Below are 22115 nucleotides of genomic sequence, written 5' to 3'. Positions count from 1 at the left end.
CGGATAATGGGTCTGGTAATAGATATTTAGGGGGAACCGCACGTCATTTTTGTTTTAAATTGACGGCGGGGTTCCCCTGAATATCCATACCAGACCTGAAGGGTCTGGTTATGGATATTTACCGGGAACCGCACGTCATTTTTGTTTTAAATTGACGGCGGGGTTCCCCTGAATATCCATACGACTTCTGGAGCTGGACTTCAAGAAAGGGTGAAATGGTTTTTATTAACGGACGTTAGAAAGGAATGATATAACGGATGTATACGGATATATACGGATAAACATTATCCGTTTTCAATAAAGGAAGAATGGTAAAATATTTATCCGTATGTATCCATTATTAAATCCGTTAATAAACGTCCGTTAATAGGTGTAATACGGATATTATAAAACGGACATACAATCCATAGTGTGAAAGAAGCCTTAGTCTGCCTTTAAAATGTCCACCTCCACTCCATTTATTATCCTAAATTAGATGCACCTGTTTGAGGTCATTAGCTGCATAAAGACACCTGTCCACCCCATACAATCAGTAAGAATCCAACTACTAACATGGCCAAGACCAAAGAGCTGTCCAAAGACACTAGAGACAAAATTGTACACCTCCACAAGGCTGGAAAGGGCTACGGGGAAATTGCCAAGCAGCTTGGTGAAAAAAGGTCCACTGTTGGAGCAATCATTAGAAAATGGAAGAAGCTAAACATGACTGTCAATCTCCCTCGGACTGGGGCTCCATGCAAAATCTCACCTCGTCGGGTCTCAATGATCCTAAGAAAGGTGAGAAATCAGCCCAGGACTACACGGGAGGAGCTGGTCAATGACCTGAAAAGAGCTGGTTAGAAGAGGTTACTGTTGGTAATACACTAAGACGTCGTGGTTTGAAATCATGCATGGCACGGAAGGTTCCCCTGCTTAAACCAGCACATGTCAAGGCCCGTCTTAAGTTTGCCAATGACCATTTGGATGATCCAGAGGAGTCATGGGAGAAAGTCATGTGGTCAGATGAGACCAAAATAGAACTTTTTGGTCATAATTCCACTAACCGTGTTTGGAGGAAGAAGAATGATGAGTACCATCCCAAGGGGATGTTTTTCTGCACATGGGACAGGGCGACTGCACTGTATTAAGGAGAGGATGACCGGGGCCATGTATTGCGAGATTTTGGGCAACAACCTCCTTCCCTCAGTTAGAGCTTTGAAGATGGGTCGAGGCTGGGTCTTCCAACATGACAATGACCCGAAGCACACAGCCAGGATAACCAAGGAGTGGCTCTGTAAGAAGCATGTCTAGGTTCTGGCGTGGCCTAGCCAGTCTCCAGACCTAAACCCAATAGAGAATCTTTGGAGGGAGCTCAAACTCCGTGTTTCTCAGCGACAGCCCAGAAACCTGACTGATCTAGAGAAGATCTGTGTGGAGGAGTGGGCCAAAATCCCTCCTCCAGTGTGTGCAAACCTGGTGAAAAACTACAAGAAACGTTTGACCTCTGTAATTGCAAACAAAGGCTACTGTACCAAATATTAACATTGATTTTCTCAGGTGTTCAAATACTTATTTGCAGCTGTATCATACAAATAAATAGTAAAAAAAATCATACATTGTGATTTCTGGATTTTTTTTTTTTATTATGTCTCTCACAGTGAACATGCACCTACGATAACAATTTCAGACCCCTCCATGATTTCCAAGTGGGAGAACTTGCAAAATAGCAGGGTGTTCAAATACTTATTTTCATCACTGTATATATACAGTGGGTGGCCCAGAGGTGGTTAACAAATAAAAAAATTCACACCAAATACCCAATGGGAAAAAAGAAGAATCAGCAACGGTGCCCAAAGTAACCAATCACAATCCTCCCTTAAACTTCAAAATGATAGACAACACCTGCACTCTCCTTGGCAACAAAATGTATTCTGAAATCTCATTAATTTGCAAACACAACAGATGAAGTCATTAACATAACCTCAACGACGAGCACAAATGGTCTAAGCGAGCAGTCAATAAATAAGACAGCCTAATGAGCCATGGGGGGGGGGGGGGAACAACAACAAAAAAGCTTTATTAACAAAACAGTACAAACACCTTTACCAATACATCAGCCATCCATGCATCACTGTAAGTTAAAGCGGAGCTCCACCGTAAAGTGGAACCCCCGCTGATCGGAACCCTCCCCCCATCCAATGTCACATTTGACTCCTTTCAGGGGGGAGGGGGGTGCAGATACCTAAAGACAGTTATTTGCACCCACTTCGGGCCACACAGTCTCGGGTAAACTGCGGGCATAACGTCACCACGTGCGCGCGCCCCCTCCGTTGTGTTCTGGGAACACTCGGCTCCCAGAACACAGCGGGAGCCAATCGGCAGGCGTAGCGTGACTCGGGCATGGGCCGTCGGGAACCGGACAGTGAAGACGGATCGCTCGTCCTCTGCTGCTGACGGCGCTGGACTCCAGGACAGGTAAGTGTCCTAATATTAAAAGTCAGCAGCTGCAGTATTTGTAGCTGCTAGCTTTTAAAAAAAAAAAAATTTCAGCGGACATCCGCTTTAATTTTGAAATACACACACAAAAATCATGTCCAATCCGCGGTGGCCCTTTAACATAATCTGCCTGCTGATTGGTTGATAAGATATTGTGCACCTAAAGCCAGTCAGATCTGTAAAACAGATCAAATAAATTATATTTTTTAATGGATCCTTTCTGATAGATGGGTACTCGATGTACTGATGCGTTACATCATTTAACACAGTATTTTAAATCGAGGATGAATTGTTTGTTTGTGATCGCTCATACTTGGATTAATCACAAATGATGAAAAGGAGAGGCAAATCCAATATTGGGAGATGTCACCAGATCAAACAGAGGAGAAATCTTTCAACAGGGACACTTGGTAATGTGACAACTGTCTGAGGCCGGTCATAGACGGCTCGCGCTCAACTGGCCGGGATTTGAAACGTTAGGCACCATACACGCCTAGGCGTTTGGAATCACGGCTCAAAAAAGAGCAGGAGTTTCTTTTAGGCGATAGCAGCGAGATTTATCGCCCGCCAATCGTGGCAAAAAAAAAAAAAATAACACTACGATTAGACAAGTTGGCATTGCAATTGCATCCCCATTTTGCTGGAATTCCAAACGCCAATGGTGTGAATGGAGCCTGAATGGGCAGGCTGAATCTACCAAGCTAATCAGCAGCTACACATACTCTGTCTGCTGCCTTCTTAGGACACTTACCTGTCCTGAAATCCAGTAATGTTGGCACTCCAGGCAGTAATTTCAATGGCTCTCGGGTGCTACTACTGCCATTCGTGGTAAAGAACCGTCAGTGAAGCGAAGTGCCTTGCGCTTTTTCAATGGTCTGGCGGCGGGGGAAGGAGGAGGGTGATCCGAGTGATCTTGCCGCAGCGAGATCTCTCTGAAGTGGGGACAGGTACATGCCAAAAACAGGTATCCGCTCCCCCCGAAAGGTTTCAAAAGGTGGCACTGGGGGGAGCGAGAGGAAGCAGATAAGCAGAGCTACCCCTTTTGGGTGGAACTCCACTTTAGGTCTACAGGATGGGAAGTAAAGAAAAATTTCCCTAATAAAAGACATAAAATTGTAAAAAAAAAAAAAAAACTGCTACAAGTTTTAATGCTCTCTTAGGGCTCGTTCACACTGAGCGCCCGTACAGGTCCGTCTGCCAGTTTTTTTTTGCGAACCTGTACGGGCGCTCCGTGCTCCTCTATGGAACGGCGGATATCAGCGGTGACATGCCCGCTGACATCCGACCCGCCAAAGTGTGACGGAGGAAAAACCTACCTTTCCTTTCGGCTGGCGGATCGGATCGGGTGAACACGGACATACGGTCCGTGTTCATCCGATCCCCCCATAGGGGGGAGCGGAGAAAAGACAGGGAGGTCCCTGCACAGTGTGCGGGGACCGCCCTGTCATCAGCCGGCTCAGCGGGGATCAACGGAGCGATCCCCGCTGTGCAAGCGGAGGTGCACGGGGCGGATCATTACTGATCCACCCGGTGTGAAAGAGGCCTTACTCTTTACACAATAACACAAATATAAACTCTACATATTACACTATATAGTCAAAAGCAGGGCTTGACAAATTTGCTTTGAATCTAGGAGTCCGCTAAAAAAGTTAGGCGCCAGTTTTCTTTTTTTACTTTAACAAAGATCGCTGTCCTGTGTACAGAGCCCTGTGTGTTTGTAAACACAGGACTCTGTGCTGCGATTTGCTACAGCTATAGCACACATTTGAAAATGCATGCCAACTAAACCCCTGTTTTTAAAGTGGTTGTAAACCCTTATACCTCGTACACACGATTGGAATTTCCGATGGAAAAAGTCCGTCTGACTTTTTCCATCGGAAATTTCGATCGTGTATATGCCCATCAGAGTTTTTCCATCGGATATTCCGATGAATTCCATCGGAGTTTAGATAGAGAACATGTTCTTTTTTACTCCGATGGAATTCCATCAGAATTCTGATGCGAGTTTGATCGGACAAAGGTCTGATCGTGTGTACAAGGCATAATAGACCACTTTAACCTACAGGTAAGCCTAGATTAAGGCTTACCTGTAGGTGCAACAAATATCTCCTAAACCTACACGGTTTAGGAGATATCTGTAAAATACAGGCACTGATGTCTACGGCGCATGCGCTGTAGACAACAGAGCGCAGGCGCACTGAGCGTGCCGTTACTAACGGCGATTATGCCGTTAGTGGCATGCACGGGAGTGACGTCATCGCGGCTCCGGCCAGTCACAGCGCCGGAGCCGTGATATGCGGAAGTGAATCGTGGAGAGATGGCACAGATGGAGACGGTGACTGAGCACCGCTGCGGGGGCTTCGATCTCAGGTAAGTACTTCATAATGAGCTAGTGTGCTATGCATACTAGCTCATTATGCCTTTGCCTTGCAGGGTGTTAAAAAAAAAAAAAAAGAAAAAAAAATCACTTCCTCTTTAATGCAGACTGTTGAACAGGTTAATTCGGTTGGTCAGCAGACTGGTTAGCGAGTTGAGCTATTGAATGTTCTTTTTTTATGCATTTGCCCTTCCATGTGCTCCTTGCTGTAAAGGCCAGTTAAAGGTGGGGGCAGGGGCTATTTGTTTGTGGTTTGTTATTGGCCGGGACCTGCTGACAAAACCCCGCTGTAGCCAGTGTCAGCGCGGAACACCACCCACATGTGCGCCCCTAACCCAGAACAGGCTGGATGATGTACATGTACGTTATCCAACATGTTCATGCCAGTAAACGTACTGTGGGTGGGCGGAAAGCAGTTAATAAGGGGGAATTTTTTTTTTTCATTTTTGGGGGTTATTTTGAGTTGTGGGAACACACCCAATATAAGTGAAGCCCCCCTTATAGACCAGACGTTGGTATGAAAATGGGGGGTGGGAAGACACCACTGTGTCATGAATCAATACTAGAACTCCATCCTTCTCCCCCAGGGACACACTTCTGCTGATTCAGCAATTAAAGAACAGCCTGGCCCTTCCATTCCACAACCTCCGTCTCCTCTAGCTTTGGAGAGACCAGCTACAGGCCAGGCTCCCAGGAAGGACAGGGGAGCCTGCAGGAACTACAGTAGCATGGAAAAGGATGGAGAGGAGCTCTGACTGCTGCCCAGACTAGGCATCTCTCCTCACCCTAACAACGAGGAGCCTGGGGGAAAAAGTGGGGGGGCAGGTGAGATGAGGGGAGCACTGAATGGAGCCGACATCGAGCTACACTGGGCACACCTTTCCCTGGGAATGGCGCCTCTAACACAGCGTCACGCAACCCAGGAAGACCGCCGCCTGCGATGACTGAGGTCACCCACAGACGGGGCTCCGAGCCACTGCTGTGCGGACCTGCCAAGCCAAAAACAGAGGCAGCAAAGGATGGGGGTAGCCAAGCCACCTTGCCTGACTGACAGCCACCGAGGCCAGTCACAGACGAGAAGCCTGCGGCCCGTCCAACCAGTGCTCGGAATACAGGGACGATTTGCAATCGTGACCTGGTGCCTGGGATTTGTTGGGCCCTGGTCAAAAGTATTGGGACATTGCCTTTACACACACAAACTTTAATGGCATCCCAGTCTTAGTCCATAGGGTTCAATATTGAGTTGGCCCACCCTTTGCAGCTATAACAGCTTCACCTTTTCTGGGAAGGCCGTCCACAAGGTTTAGGAGTGTGTCTATAGAAAAGTTTGACCATTCTTCCAGAAGCACATTTGTGAGGTCAGGCACCGATTATAGACCTTGCTTTGTGCACTGGTGCGAAGTCATGTTGGAACAGGAAGGTGCAGTCCCCAAACTGTTCCCACAAAGTTGGGAGCATGAAAATGTCTGTTAGGTCACAAAAGGCAGGCTCTCTGGGCGACGTCATTGGATGGCCACGCCCCATGCCTATATAAGAGGTGATGGACAGCGGGATCACCGCAACAGAGAAAGACAGCTTTGCGACAAGACCAGCTTTTTTTTGCAGGTAAACAGCGGCGAGGAAGACGACGGCGGGAGAGGACAGCTCAGAGCTATTTTACTAAAAAAGGACTTGTCAAAAACTGTTTTGATGTTTTTTTTTTTTTTTTTTTACATTTCACTGCTTTTTCAGGTGAATGGGTAGGGGTATGATGTACCCGATAGCCATTCACATTGGGGGGAGGGCGGGATCTGGGGGCCCCCTTCTTAAAGGGGGGCTTTCAGATTCCGATAACCCCCCCCCGCCCGCAGACCCAAACAACCACCGGCCAGGGTTGTCAGGAAGAGGCCCTTGTCCTCATATTGTGGAAAGGTGCTTTGAGGGGGGGGGGGGGATGCAGAGCCATCCCTGCCCCAAAGAACCCGACCCCACTCCCATGTTGAGGGCATGCAGCCTTGTATGGTTCAGGAGAGGGGGGGGGGGGCGATAACTCATCCAGTCCCTTTACTGACCTGCTGGGTGGCATTTTCGTGGGGGAACCCCACGGTATTTTCTTTGCCGTTAATTTTTTATAATTTTTTTTTTACATCTAGCTTTCAGCGGGGAAACCCGCTGACAGCTGATGTCTCATCGGTTGTTAAGGACATGACGGCCGGCTTCCCGGCCCCCGCTTTCGGTGTGCCATACATGTTCAATTTTCTTGTGCAATTTTCTTTTAGATTTACCAAAAAACATAATATGGAGGTCAAAACTAAACAACACTTTCAATTGAATACAATCAGACAGGCCCTTTCACTACATAGTTGAAGGTAAATCTAAAGAAAATTGTACAGAAAATTGTATAATGTATTGCCAGCCTTAGCAAGCAGCTGTATACAGTGCGTTCATTTTTTTTTTCTTTTTAAATGTAAAAACGCAAAATGCATGAGAACTACATGCAAAAACGCATAAAAAAAAAAAAACACAAAATGCACTGCAAAATGTGCCTAAAAAATGCATCAAACTCAGTTTTGTCAAAAATTGGGAAATTGTTCTTGTGTTTAGATATTGATTCAAATCCTACTTTTCAATAGGAATGTACTCATTTATGCTGAGCACTGTATGTTGAGAATAAAACCACATTTTGGACTCTAAATACTTTGGTGTGGTGCTTTGATCTTCAGGCACGAGTATTTATTTCACACTCCAAGGTTTTTGTTTGCTGTTGCTCGGTTTAGAGAAGCAGCACACAGATTGCTCAGATCCCCACCGGGATACCATCAGTATAGTTTCAATAATATAAATGGTCATACTTCTCCTGTGAGTCACAGAAGTGCCTTAATCTGCACTCGTCTGACCCAAATTCAGCTGACAGCGGGCTAAAGTTCACTCTTCGCTGAAAACACAGGCACTGGTCCAGGTCTTGCAGGGTCAGTTATAGGTTGGGGTGGTTGCCATTTGTTTATCATGACAATAATGTTGGGATCCACCCAGATGCCTGTCCAGCAGCTGGCTCACCCTCAGCGCATCACCGAGAGCCTGAACCAGCTACTCCCGCCCCCTGCCCAGCACTCCAGTAAATGTGGAGTGGCAGAGCACGGAGAAGACCCGAAAACTGAGCGATCAGGTCTTTGAGCGCTCAGTTCTTGATGAAGAGCCAGCAGGGGACAAGGGTCTCCAAGCTTTCTAAACAAAGGGCCAGCTTACCGTCCTTTGGATTTTTAAGAGGGGGGGGGGACTATGGCCATTGGGATTAGAAAAGGTCCCGATGTCAGTGGGAAAAAACATTGCCCCATCTTTGGTGACATTGGGAGGAATTGTGCCACTTCCTTGGGGTCAGTGCGAGGGAATTATGCCCCATTGTTGGTATCAGGAGGATGAAATATTGCACCAAGAGCCAAATAAAAGTAAAGGGCTGCATCTGGCCCCCGGGCCACAGTTTGGAGACCGATCTAGGTGAATTTGAATGTTTATTTCCCCCCCATGCACTTTTTTTTTTTAACCTGTTTCTGTACATGCTATAACAGAAAGACGGCTACAGCGAGGGCTTAAAAAAGCCATAAAAATGTCAATGCGGCATGCTCTGTAGTCACAGATCGGAGTAAAGGGCCAATCACAGCGGCCCTTTACCACATGATCAGCTGAACACATGCCGACAGAAGAAAAATAATAAAGTCGATAAGCAGCCTCTGTTAAAGGGACATTAGTCCCAACATTTGCCCACCAGTGCTGCTAATCAGTGACCGCCAGTGCTGCTAATCAGTGACCACCAGTGCTGCTAATCAGTGACCACCAGTGCTGCAAATCAGTGCCATCTATCAGTGTCACTTATTAGTGCTGTCCATCAGTGCCGCCTATCAGTACCCACCAGTGCCACCTCATCAATGCACATCAATAAAGGAGAAAAATTACCTGTTTGCAAAATTTTATAACAAACTCTAAAAAAACGTTTTGTTTATAATTTCTTTTTTTTTTTTTTTGCAAAAAAAATTTAAAACCCAGTGGTGATTAAATACCACCAAAATAAAGCTCTATTTAGGTAAAATATTTTGCATAGATTGAATATGGGTACAGTGCTGCCTGACCACGCAATTGTCATTCAAGGTGTGACAGTGCTGAAAATTGGCCTGGGCAGGAAGGTGGTAAAAGTGTACAGTAGGCAAGTGGTTAATTAAAAGAACAAAAGCATTATCTACGCAAGACTCTAGTTCCACGGATCTATTATAAGCACCAAATCCCTGCCAGGCCATCTAACCATTCCCTTTTTTAATCCAAAAAAATAAATAAATAAACGGGATACACTTTAAAGGGGTGTTAAAGGAAATTTTTTTCCCCTAAATAGCTTCCTCTACCTTAGTGCAGTCCTCCTTCACTTACCTCATCCTTCCATTTTGCTTTTAAATGTCCTTATTTCTTCTGAGAAATCCTCACTTCCTGTTCTTCTGTCTGTAACTCCACACCGTAATGCAAGGCTTTCCCCCTGGTGTGAAGTGTCGTGCTCGCCCCCTCCCTTGGACTACAGGAGAGTCAGGACGCTCTCTACGTTGCAGATAGAGAAAGGAGCTGTGTGTTAGTGGGCGTCCTGACTCTCCTGTAGTCCAAGGGAGGGGGCGAGCATGACACTCCACACCAGGGAGAAAGCCTTGCATTACTGTGTGGAGTTACAGACAGAAGAACAGGAAGTGAGGATTTTTTTTGAAGAAATAAGGACATTTAAAAGCAAAATGGAAGGATGAGGTAAGTGAAGGAGGACTGCACTAAGGTAAAGGAAGATATTTAGGAAAAAAAAAAAAATTCCCTTTAAAACCGGAGTAACAGCAGAAAGTCAGTCAACTAGCATTTCCAGGATATTTGTTTAGGCATCCAAATGAGGCGCTGGGTTTAGCTTTTCTAAGCACTCTGCAGACACCCAGAAACAATACATTGTAATACTTAGCACAGAATCGCATCAACAACACATCAAACAGGAAAACAAATCAATTCGCATCAAATAAAGCGCATCTGCAGATCACAAGGCTCACGTATCATACCCATCATACCCGTCCTCACCAGAACATTTCTCATTGTCCGCAGCAACCACCGAGAACCCAGATTGTATCTGCACCCCGGCACTGCAGGAATGGCGGCTGGATGGGTTGCAACGGGCAACAAGAAATTCCCTTGTTAGCATGATTTTCATACATAAGCCTCACATCCTGTAATGGGTATGGTGTACCATAGGGATGAATTTGTGATACAGAAGACACATACATTATGTATCGGTATCATCACTGTACATCCTACAGCAGTGATGGCGAACCTTTTTGAGCCCAAGTGCCCAAACCGCGACGCAAAACCAACTTATTTCTTTCAAAGTACCAACACAGAATTAAACCTTCCAGCGGCTCTGTACAGAGGATGGGACTGATCATCCCTCTCTGAATAAGCCCTAAGAGACCAAAAACGTAAGATTCTGCCAGATTCGCTCAGAATGCAGGGTTCAGGAATGCATTGTCCTCAGAATGCACTGTGCAACATACACTGACCTACCTGACACATGCAATGACACCAATAATGAGGCACAATGTTTCCCAAAGACACTAATAATGAGGCCAAATAAAATCAATGATGGGGCACAAGGTTTCCAAATGAGGCACAATGACACCAATGAGGGAGGTAAAATGTTTCCCAATGACACGAATAATGAGGCAGAAGGTTTCCAAATGAGGCACAATGACACCAATGAGGGGGGGTAAAATGTTTCCCAATGACACCTATAATTAGGCCCAATAACAGCAATGATGGGGTGCAATGTTTCCCAATGACACCTATAATTAGGACCAATAACAGCAATGATGGGGTGCAATGTTTCCCAATGACACCTATAATTAGGCCCAATAACAGCAATGATGGGGTGCAATGTTTCCCAATGACACCTATAATTAGGCCCAATAACAGCAATGATGGGGTGCAATGTTTCCCAATGACACCTATGATTAGGCGCCCCAACATTGCTGTTATTGGGCCTAATTATAGGTGTCATTGGGAAATATTGCTGTCCATGTGCCTCATTAAATATAGGCGTCATTGGGAAACATATTGCCCCCCTCAGTGTTCATGTGACTCATTATAGGTGTCATTGGGAAACATTGCACCCCATCATTGCTGTTATTGGGCCTAATAATTAGGCCCAATAACAGCAATGATGTGGCGCAATGTTTAGTCATGTGAGGGGGGCAATATGTTTCCCAATGACGCCTATATTTAATGAGGCACATGAACAGCAATGTTAGTGTGAGGCAGGGGTTGACAAATTTGCTTGGAATCTAGGAGCCAGGTAAAAAAGTTAGGAGCCAGAAAACGCGCCCCGTCCCGACGAGCTTGCGCGCAGAAGCAAACACATACGTGAGCCGCGCCCGCATATGTAAACGGTGTTCAAACCACACATGTGAGGTATCGCCGCGATTGGTAGAGCGAGAGCAATAATTCTAGCCCTAGACCTCCTCTGTAACTCAAAACATGCAACCTGTAGATTTTTTTTAAACGTCGCCTATGAAGATTTTAAAGGGTAAAAGTTTGTCGGCATTCCACGAGCGGACGCAATTTTGAAGCGTGACATGTTGGGTATGAATTTACTCGGCGTAACATTATCTTTCATAATATAAAAAAAAAAATGGGGATAACTTTACTGTTGTCTTATTTTTTTAATTAAAAAAAGTGTAATTTTTTCACAAAAAAAGTGCGCTTGTAAGACCGCTGCACAAATACGGCGTGACAGAAAGTATTGCAACAATCGCCATTTTATTCTCTAGGGTGTTAGGATAAAAAATATATATAATGTTTGGGGGTTCTAATTAGAGGGAAGAAGATGGCAGTGAAAATACTGAAAAACAACATTAGAATTGCTGTTTAACTTGTAATGCTTAATTTGTAATACCAACGGCCACCACCAGATGGCGCCAGCTCACATCTGGTGGTAATAACTTGTAATACCAACAGCTCACCACCAGATGGCCCCAGCTCACAAAATAAAAAAAAAAAAAAAAATTTTTTTTGCCCCCCTTCCAAGCCAAGTCGCCAGGACCCAATTTCTAGTCACCATGGCGACCTGGCGCCCGGGATTTGTCGAGCCCTGGTGTGAGGTCTTCATAAATAGAAAACATTTTTTGGCCATTGTACATCCCCAAAAACATGTATTCTTACTAATAAAGATGCTTGTCTGGTAAAGAAGAACGATGGCTTCACGATTGCTGCTGCAGCTCTTTCCCGCCGCACGGCTTCTCCTCATGCTCCTATTCACGTCCAGCACGTCGGCCAGCGCTGATATTTGTTTTTTGGCAGTGTGTATCAGCCGCTTTGATTGGTTAGGACGTGACCTCCGAGCGCTCACGCCCACTCAGACACGTCACCGCTAGCACAGAGAAGTGTGGGAAATGTAGTTTGTAGGTGCGGTGTACGATTTCATTATTTTTTAGATGACATTTCTACAGTCTCACGGCGTGCCCACCGAAACGGCTTGCCGTGCCGGGAGCGGCACGCGTGCCACGCGTTCGTCATCGCTGTCCTACAGTATAACCAATTCAGTACGCAGGCAGGCCGGAACATATCTCCGTCGTAATGAGGTTAGGTGGCCCCACACGTATCGATATGATCATACAATCAATCATTTAATGTAGCTAAAATTATCTGATAATAAAAATTAAAACCAAAAGATCCCTCAGCCATCAATTTGGTGAGCTTTCTGCCCCAAGCTGATTGGTCGTTGCAGAATTTGTTGGTTGCTCCTGACCCAAACAAATATCTGCATGTTGCATTCTACTCTATGTTCGCCTCTGGATTTCTTCATGGTGCAACACAAAATAAAAATGTCAATGCACCACATTTCAATATAGACCAGCTGCAGCAGTACTTTGTGGGTGGTTTTAACCCTTTTTCGGTTGCTAGCAGGGGTTAAAAGTGCCCTGCTAGCGGCCAAATAGCGCCGCAAAAACGACCGTAAAGCGCCGTTAAAAATAGCTGGGCTGGCAGTGTGAAAGTAACCTAAAACACTGAGCGTTTAAGAACTTTTCAGGCGCTTTTGAAAAGCTTTCCATTAATTTCAATGGAGAGGGGCGTTTTTTCACCGCCCTGCTAGCGCACTGCCCCAGTGTGAAAGCATTCATTGATTTAAATGGAAATAGTTTTTTTTTAGTTTGAGACCCCTTTCACACTGAGGCGCTTTCACGTTAAAAAAAAAAAAGCGCCTCAGTTTGAACGCCTGCAAGGCTCACAAAACAATATTTCCATTTAAATCAATGAATGCTTTCACACTGGGGCAGTGCGCTGGCAGGGCGGTGAAAAAACGCCCCTCTCCATTGAAATGAATGGAAAGCTCTTCAAAAGCGCCTGAAAAGTTCTTAAACATGTTTTAGGCTACTTTCACACTGCCAGCGCCGGCTTTTTTTAGCGCCACTTTACCGTCGTTTTTGCGGCGCTATTCGGCCGTTGTGGGGCGCTTTTAACCCCTGCTGGCGACTTAAAGTGGAACTAAACCGTCCCCATCACTGGTCTTTTACAGCCAAGGAAGCTGTGCCATCTTAGGCTATGTTTGATCTGCAGTTGCCATGGTGCCTCACATGTGATCAGCAATAAAACCAGTCATTTGATGGATTGACAGTTTGGCTGAGAGCACAAGCAACTGTGACAGTTATGAGCACAAGCAACTGCGACAGTTATCATTCACGGCATGCCTTGAATGTGACCGTTTTGGGAAACTGGTAAGTCGATTGTAGGGTTGTCCCGATACCACTTTTTTGAGACCGAGTACAAGTACCGATACTTTTTTTCAAGTACTCGCCGAAACCGATACTTTTTTTTAATGTCATTTGACAGTGGCAGTTTTTCTTTTTTTACAATTTTTTTTTTTACAGTGATTTTTTTTAGGGGGGGGAGTGGATTGTCAGTGTGTTTTTTTTTGTTTTTGTTTTTATTATTTATTGCAATTTTTTTTTTTTTTTTTATCAGCCCTGTTGGGGGTCCTTGGAGAGATATCAGGGGTCTTAACAGACCTCTGACATCTCCCCTTTAAGACATAGAAAGGGACTAAAGACACACATTCCCCAGTCCCTTTCTCTGCAGCCTCAGCCAAAATCAATGGAGAGAAGCTCCTCTCCATTCATAAACTGAAGCATCGTAAACACAGGTTACGATGCTCAGTTATGTGAATGGACAGAGTCAGTGATTACTGACTCTGTTCATTCGGAAAAGGTAGGAGCCGGTCTTAGCGGCTCCTACCTCCGCTCTCCATCCTGAAAAATTGAGGGGGGAGAAGGCACCACGGGTGGGGGGGGGGGGGGAGAAGGCACCCTGGGGGGGGGGGGAGAAGGCACCACGGGGGGGGGGGGGGGGGAGAAGGCACCACGGGTGGGGGGGGGGGGAGAAGGCAGGGGAAAAAGGCACCACGGGGGGAGAAGGCAGGGGAAAAAGGCACCACGGGGGGGGGGGAGAAGGCACCACGGGGGGGGGAGAGAAGGCACCACGGGGGGGGGAGAGAAGGCACCACGGGGGGGGGAGAGAAGGCACCACGGGGGGGGGAGAGAAGGCACCACGGGGGGGGGGAGAGAAGGCACCACGGGGGGGGGGGGAGAAGGCACCACGGGGGGGGGGGGGGAAGGCACCCGGGGGGGGGGGGGAAGGCACCACGGGGGGGGGGGGAGAGAAGGCACCACGGGGGGGGGGAGAGAAGGCACCACGGGGGGGGGAGAGAAGGCACCACGGGGGGGGGGGAGAGAAGGCACCACGGGGGGGGGGGGGAGAAGGCACCACGGGGGGGGGAGAGAAGGCACCACGGGGGGGGGAGAGAAGGCACCACGGGGGGGGGAGAGAAGGCACCACGGGGGGGGAGAGAAGGCACCACGGGGGGGGGGAGAGAAGGCACCACGGGGGGGGAGAGAAGGCACCACGGGGGGGGGAGAGAAGGCACCACGGGGGGGGGAGAGAAGGCACCGGGGGGGGGGGAGAGAAGGCACCACGGGGGGGGAGAGAAGGCACCACGGGGGGGGAGAGAAGGCACCACGGGGGGGGGGGAGAGAAGGCACCACGGGGGGGGGAGAGAAGGCACCACGGGGGGGGGGGGAGAGAAGGCACCACGGGGGGGGGGGGAGAGAAGGCACCACGGGGGGGGGAGAGAAGGCACCACGGGGGGGGGGGAGAGAAGGCACCACGGGGGGGGGGGGGGAAGGCACCACGAAGACTTGCAACTCCCCTGCCAAACCGATCACCCTGACTGTCCAGGTATCTGGTGAAGTATCGGAGCATTTCCCCCCCCGAGTACAAGTACTCAGGGGGGGAAATGCTTGGTATCGGGACATCCCTAATCGATTGGTTTAGTTCCATTTAGGTTTGAACAAAAAAGTCAACACTGTTATTTGCTGTAACAACACATCACGCCTCCCCCCTCATAACACACACTAGTGCATGTGCACACATGTTATACAAACCATATAGTGCTCTGATAGTAGTGAGGGCACCATTCTACAATACCCACCTGACCAATGCCAAGACATCATAACAGTAATACATATAATTATCAAAATATACACTAATACAGAAGATTATATATATCACACACACATATATATATATATATATATATATATATATATATATATATATATATATATATATATATATATATATATATATATATATATATATATATATTTATATTATAGAAGACACTATAAAATATATAGAATGTAATATATATATATATATATATATATATATATATATATATATATATATATATATATATACATATACATATACATACACACACTTCTATAATATGTTCAATAAACACATTTAATGATAGATAGATATATGTATATAGAATACGATATAAGTATATAGAAGAAAACATGCCAAGATAATAGAATGTAATGTATACAATGTAATAGGGAAGATGTGATGTAAATGTACACAATGTAACAGATATAGTGTATAGATCATACCCCCGCCCCCCTCCTGTAGGTGATGGTACGGTCCTGCAGCACCCACCTGCCCCTTGCCCAGACATACCACTAATGACATGGAGGGGTGTAGATTGCAGGGTATGTGAGGTGTGGGTGACATAGAAGACACACACACTGTGCACGGAGAAGGGTGGATCATATCGGTGTACAGAGACAGAACTGACCTCGTCTGCGGTCCTCAGTTTTTCCCCCCGGTGATAGGGGAGGTCGGTGACCCGGGCCGGGCCTGTGTGTGCTGTGTGTGGCCCCGGGGCCCGGCTCTCAGGCTCCCCCGACAAGCTGCGTGCAGAGCTCAGTCTGTGCGCCTCGGCTTCCGGTGTCATGGGCTGGGCCGGGACAGAGCGCCACCTGCCGGCCAACAGAAGGCACTGCACCCGGCTAGCAGAGGCAGCAGTGGGGCTCCCAGCGGACACTCCACTCCGGTGTGCAGACCAATGACTGGTGTCACTGCACCACAGCTCCCAACTGTCCCTGAGATCGAGGGGCTGTCCCTGATTTGGAGCAATGTCCCTCTGTCCCTATTTCCTCCTCATTGGTCCCTCATTTTAGTCTGATCTATATAGTTGTATATAAAATGCACTTTTTATCTATCAAAACGTGTTTCCCAGTGCTAAACCTTTCATCTGATTTCTTAATTGCTGCATTTGTAAATTCCAAAAGCCAATATAAAATTATAGTAGTAGTAAAAAAAAAAAAAAAAAGCACTTGTGGGTTTAACTTATCTTGTTTTTTTGCACAATTCTCCTTTTAAGGGGGCGTGGCAAGGGGTGTGTCCTTTGCCTGCTATTTTTGCTGATAGGTGTCCCTCATTCCCATCTCCAAACGTTGGGAGGTATGCTGCACACATGTCCCTCTTTTTATTTTTTTTCATTCATATTTGTGCTGTGCATTAAAGGGGAGGTTCACCCTAAAAAACACTTTCCCTTATTACACTGCCCCCCCACATTACAATACGATTAGGCCTGTTATGTTTTTTTTGATGCTGTACATACCTTCGTACAGCTATTCACCCGTGGCTTCGGGGTTGCGAGTCCCGCGGGAGTGGGCGTTCCTCACATGCTGGTGATTGACGTTTTGACAAAAAAACAGCTCCCCCCGTCGCGTAAGCCGCGTCACGATTGGCGAAAGGAGCTGGACGGCGATGCGCAGGCGCAGTATAGCGCCGACTCGCCGTTCGGCGCCTTTCGCCAGTCGTGACGCAGCATACGCGACGGGGGGAGCTGTTTTTTTGTCAAAACGTCAATCACCAGCATGTGAGGTACGCCCACTCCCGCGGGACTCGCAACCCCGAAGCCACGGGTGAATAGCTGTACGAAGGTATGTACAGCATCAAAAAAAACATAACAGGCCTAATCGTATTGTAATGTGGGGGGGCAGTGTAATAAGGGAAAGTGGTTTTTAGGGTGAACCTCCCCTTTAATGCATGTTATGTTTTGCAATAATGTGTGATGTATTCTGGTAGCCAATCGCAATCAATGGGCTAATGTCCCAATTATCTGACATCACCAGTGGCGGCTGGTGCTCAAAATTTTTAAGGGGGCGCAAACAAACCGAAAAAAAAAAAAAAAAGCATCAATTGCCGCCACTGTGCCCATTAAATGCAGCCACTGTGCCGATCAAACGCTGCCAGCTTGCCCCCTCAAATACAGACAGTTTCCCCCCAAATACAGACAGTTTGTTCCCAAATACAGACAGTTTCCACCCAATTACAGACAGTTTCCACCAAAATACTGCCAGTTTGTCCCCAAATACAGACAGTTTGTCCCCAAATACAGACCGTTTCCCACCAAATACAGACCGTTTCCCCCCAAATACAGACAGTTTCCCCCCCAAATACAGACAGTTTCCCCCCCAAATACAGACAATTTCCATCCAAATACAGCCAGTTTCCACCCAAATACAGCCAGTTTCCCTCCAAATACAGACAGTTTCCCCCCAAATACAGACAGTTTCGTCCCCAAATACAGACAGTTTGTCCCCAAATACAGACAATTTCCATCCAAATACAGCCAGTTTCCACCCAAATACAGACAGTTTCCCTTCCAAATACAGATAGTTTCCCCCCAAATACAAACAGTTTGTCCCCAAATACAGACAGTTTCCCCCCAAATACAGACAGTTTCCCCCCAAATACAGACAGTTTCCACCCAAATACAGACAGTTTCCCACCAAATACAGACAGTTTCCCACCAAATACAAACAGTTTCCCACCAAATACAGACAGTTTCCACCCAAATACAGACAGTTTCCACCCAAATACAGACAGTTTCCACCCAAATACAGACCGTTTCCACCCAAATACAGACCGTTTCCTCCCAAATACAAACAGTTTCCCCCCAAATACAAACAGTTTCCCCGCAAATACAGACAGTTTTCCACCAAATACAGCCAGTTTCCCCCCCAAATACAGCCAGTTTGTCCCCAAATACAGCCAGTTTGTCCCCAAATACAGCCAGTTTGTCCCCAGCCAGACACTTAGCTTCCTTGGGTCAGCGCCGTCTTCCTCCATGCTTCCTTCACTCCCTCGATATCTTCTCCTGTCCTCGAAGACGCTTCAGCCAATCAGATGATCGGTAACCAGATCGTACGATTTTCATTTAATCAGTACAGTTGTCATTTTAAAACACAATACAAATACACTACAACACATTACATCACTTCTGAAATTTTTATTCTGTTGTACGGTAACTTTAGTAAACTCTTCATTTTCGATATGAGATTAGCATGCAAAAAATAAATAAAAAATGGACAATCAACCGTCCGATTATCTCATCGTGTGTACCAGGTATTAGCCTCAAAATGAATAGCCCCTCAATGCATGGAACCTGCGCTGCTGTGCGTTGCGGTAAACGCGTACATTGTCACAATGCATAGACATAAATCAGCCATTAAGGTTTACCTAAAGGCAAAACTTTTTTCATTATGGATAAAGGACTGTACACACACTAAGAAAAAATGGAGGAAAAATACCGCTTTTCGAATCGATCGTATGATAATCTGATCGGTAGTAGGTAGCTTTCGTCCAAAATTATCCAAAGGGATAAACATGAAAATGTTTTTTGTAGGATACCAAGTCATACGATTTTCATTTAATCAGTACAGTTTTTATCCAAAAATACAAATACAATACAACACATTACATCACTTCCCAATTTTTACAAGAATTTTCATAACTTTAGTAATCTCTTCTCTTTTGATATGGAGACTAGCATGCAAAAAAAAAAGAAAGGAAGATCATTTGTCACATAATCTCATCCTGTGTACCAGGGTTTATAACCCCTATTCATTTTTTATTTATTTTTTTGTTTGGTATCTGTGTTCCATTGGGGAGATTTCCCATCACTTCCTGTCCCATACACAAAACAGGAAGTGAGAGGAAATCCCTCCAAAGTCAGGATATCCCTGGTTGTCACCAGAACTAGTGTCCTCATTGTAAGATTTCTCCTCTACTAGTGTTCTGATGTAAACCCAAAATTTGGAATACTCTCAGGCCCCGTACACACGAGAGGATCCATCCGCTGGAATTGATCCGCGGACCGGCTCCAGCGGATAGATCCCCTGGTGTGTACAATCCAGCGGATCTGTTTCCGCAGATTTTTATCCCCTGGGATGGATTTTAAGCGGATAAAAATTTGAAGACATGCTTTAAAATCTATCCGCTTGAATCCATCCCAACGGATTGATCCGCTGGTCTGTACAGACTCACCGGATCAATCTGTCCGAATGGATCCCCCGCATGCGTCGTAATGATTCGACGCATGCGTGGAATTCATTTTATGACAGCGTCGCTCACGTCGCCGCGTCATCATCGCGGCGACGTCGCGACACGTCATCGCGAGGGGATTTCGGCGCAGATTTCGATCCGATGGTGAGTACACTCCATCGGATCAAAATCCGTGGAAATCCTCGAGAGGATTTATCCGCGGATACGGTCCGGTGGACAATCCTCTCGTGTGTACTAGGCCTTACTTTCAGTGATAATAGTAAACAGGACAAATAGAAAGGATGAATCTCCTTAAAGGAGTTGTAAAGGACATTTTTTTTTCTGAAATTACTGTTTACAGGCTATAGAGACATAGGGGCAGATCCACAAAGAAATTACGCCGGCGTAATTTCAAATTTTGCGCGTCGTATCTTTGTTTTGTATCCACAAAACAAGATACGACGGCATCTCATCTAGATCCGACAGGCGTACGTCGGATCTAAGCTGCAATTTTTCGGCGGCCGCTAGGTGGTGTTCCCGTCGAAATCCGCGTTGAGAATGCAAATTAGCTAGTTACGGCGATCCACGAACGTACGTCGGCCTTGGCACTGATTACTGTAATAATGTCACTGGTTACCAAAAAAGTGTCAAAAATGTCAGTTAGGTGTCCGATCTGTCCGCCGCAATCTCGCAAATTCACTGATAAAAATCACTGATCGCTGCCATTACTAGTAAAAAATAAATAAATAAATAATAAAAATGCCATAAATCTATCCCCTATTTTGAGACGTGATAACTTTTGCGCAAACCAATCAATAAGCGCTTATTGCAATTTTTTTTGCCCAAAAACATATAGCAGAATACATATCGGCCTAAACTGATAAATAAATTTATTTTTTTACATTTTTTTGGGGAAATGTTTTATAGCAGAAAGTAAAACATATTGCTTTTCTTTCAAAATTGTCGCCCTTTTTTTTTTTGCGCAAAAAAAAAAGAAGAATGCAGAGGTGCACAAATACCACCAAAAGAAAGCTCTATTTGTGGGAAAAAAGGACACAAATTTTGTTTGGGTGCAGCGTTGCACAACCGCGCAATTGTCAGTTATAGCGACGCAGTGCCGTATCGCAAAAATAGCCTGGTCATTTAGAGGGTAAATCCTTCCGGGGCTGAAGTGGTAAATAATGTGATGAAGGAAATATACTGACAAACAACTCAAAGGTAAAAGCATATCAAAGTCCAAAGTATTTACAATGCAATCTGGTCATCAAGACTAGTCCCAGCAAGCTGGAGGACCTTCCAGATGGCTGACGCATTTCGAAGGGGAAGGGCTCTGAAGAAGAAGGCATTCACCCTTTGAAATGCGTCAGCCATCTAAAAGGTCCTCTGGCTTGCTGAGACTAGTCTTGAAAACCAGATTGCTTAGCAAATACTTTGGACTTTGATAAGCTTTTAGCTTTGAGTTGTTTGTTGATATATTTCCTTTATCACATAATTAAAGGGGTTGTAAACCCTGTTTTTTCATCTTAATGCATCCTATGCATTAAAGGTAATTTTTTTCCCCTAAATAGCTTCCTTTACCTTAGTGCAGTCCTCCTTCACTTACCTCATCCTTCCATTTTGCTTTTAAATGTCCTTATTTCTTCTGAGAAATCCTCACTTCCTGTTCTTCTGTCTGTAACTCCACACAGTAATGCAAGGCTTTCTCCCTGGTGTGGAGAAAGCCTCTTGAGGGGGCGAGCAGGAGTGTCAGGATGCCCACTAACACACAGCTTATTTTCTGTATCTGCAAAGTAGAGAGTGTCCTGACTCTCCTGCTTGCCCCCTCCCCCTTCAAGAGGCTTTCTCCACACCAGGGAGCAAGCCTTGCATTACTGTGTGTAGTTACAGACAGAAGAACAGGAAGTGAGGATTTCTCAGAAGAAATAAGGAAATTTAAAATCAAAATTGAAGGATGAGGTAAGTGAAGGAGGACTGCACTAAGGTAAATGAAGCCATTTAGGGATTTTTTTTTTTTACCTTCACAACCCCTTTAAGGTGAAAAAACATCTGATAATTATCGCCCCCAGCCCCCCGTTTTACTTATCGGAGCCCTCGAAAGTTGAGAACGCGCTGGATTTTAGGCCCCGGCTTCTCGGCTCTTCAATGGATAAAGAAATTATGACTAAGCACTGATTGTTTGTGAGAAACGCGTCAGCTTTTTTACCCCACTGCTTGCTGTGCTGTGTTTTGTAGTGCTTTTTATCCTTTTTACACCAATAAAGGCTACCTTTTTAGGTTCATTTTGGTGTGCGGCTGTCCATGAATTCTTTTCATTGATTTTTTTTCTCTTCGTTGGATAGATTGATAGCAGCACAGATATTGGCTCCCGTTGCTGTCAATCAAATCCAATGAGTTGGGCGTCGGGGGGGCAGGGCCGAGTCTGGCATTCGTGTCTATGGATGCAAATTCTGGACTTGGGAGCGCACCCACAAGGTAACCCCCCAAGAGGGGGTTATCTGATGCGGGGAGGAGCAGCGAGAGCCGCAGAGGGACCCCAGAAGAGGATGTT

The 22115-nt window shown here is 45.8% G+C and overlaps 1 protein-coding gene across 1 annotated transcript in view; it reads right to left on the bottom strand.

The window, feature by feature from the left end:
- USP33 (ubiquitin specific peptidase 33) overlaps nt 1–16201 on the bottom strand; it is a 116342-nt gene extending 100141 nt beyond the window's left edge. The window contains exon 1 of the mRNA XM_040360660.1: nt 16029–16201. The gene's annotated coding sequence lies outside the window, so the exon portion shown is untranslated. The remainder of the gene's footprint in view (nt 1–16028) is intronic.
- Nucleotides 16202–22115: the final 5914 nt, after the last annotated feature.

Source organism: Rana temporaria, chromosome 7 (assembly GCF_905171775.1).
Source record: "Rana temporaria chromosome 7, aRanTem1.1, whole genome shotgun sequence".
Classification (NCBI taxonomy): Eukaryota; Metazoa; Chordata; class Amphibia; order Anura; family Ranidae; genus Rana; species Rana temporaria.
This window is presented reverse-complemented; position numbering and strand designations above follow the sequence as displayed.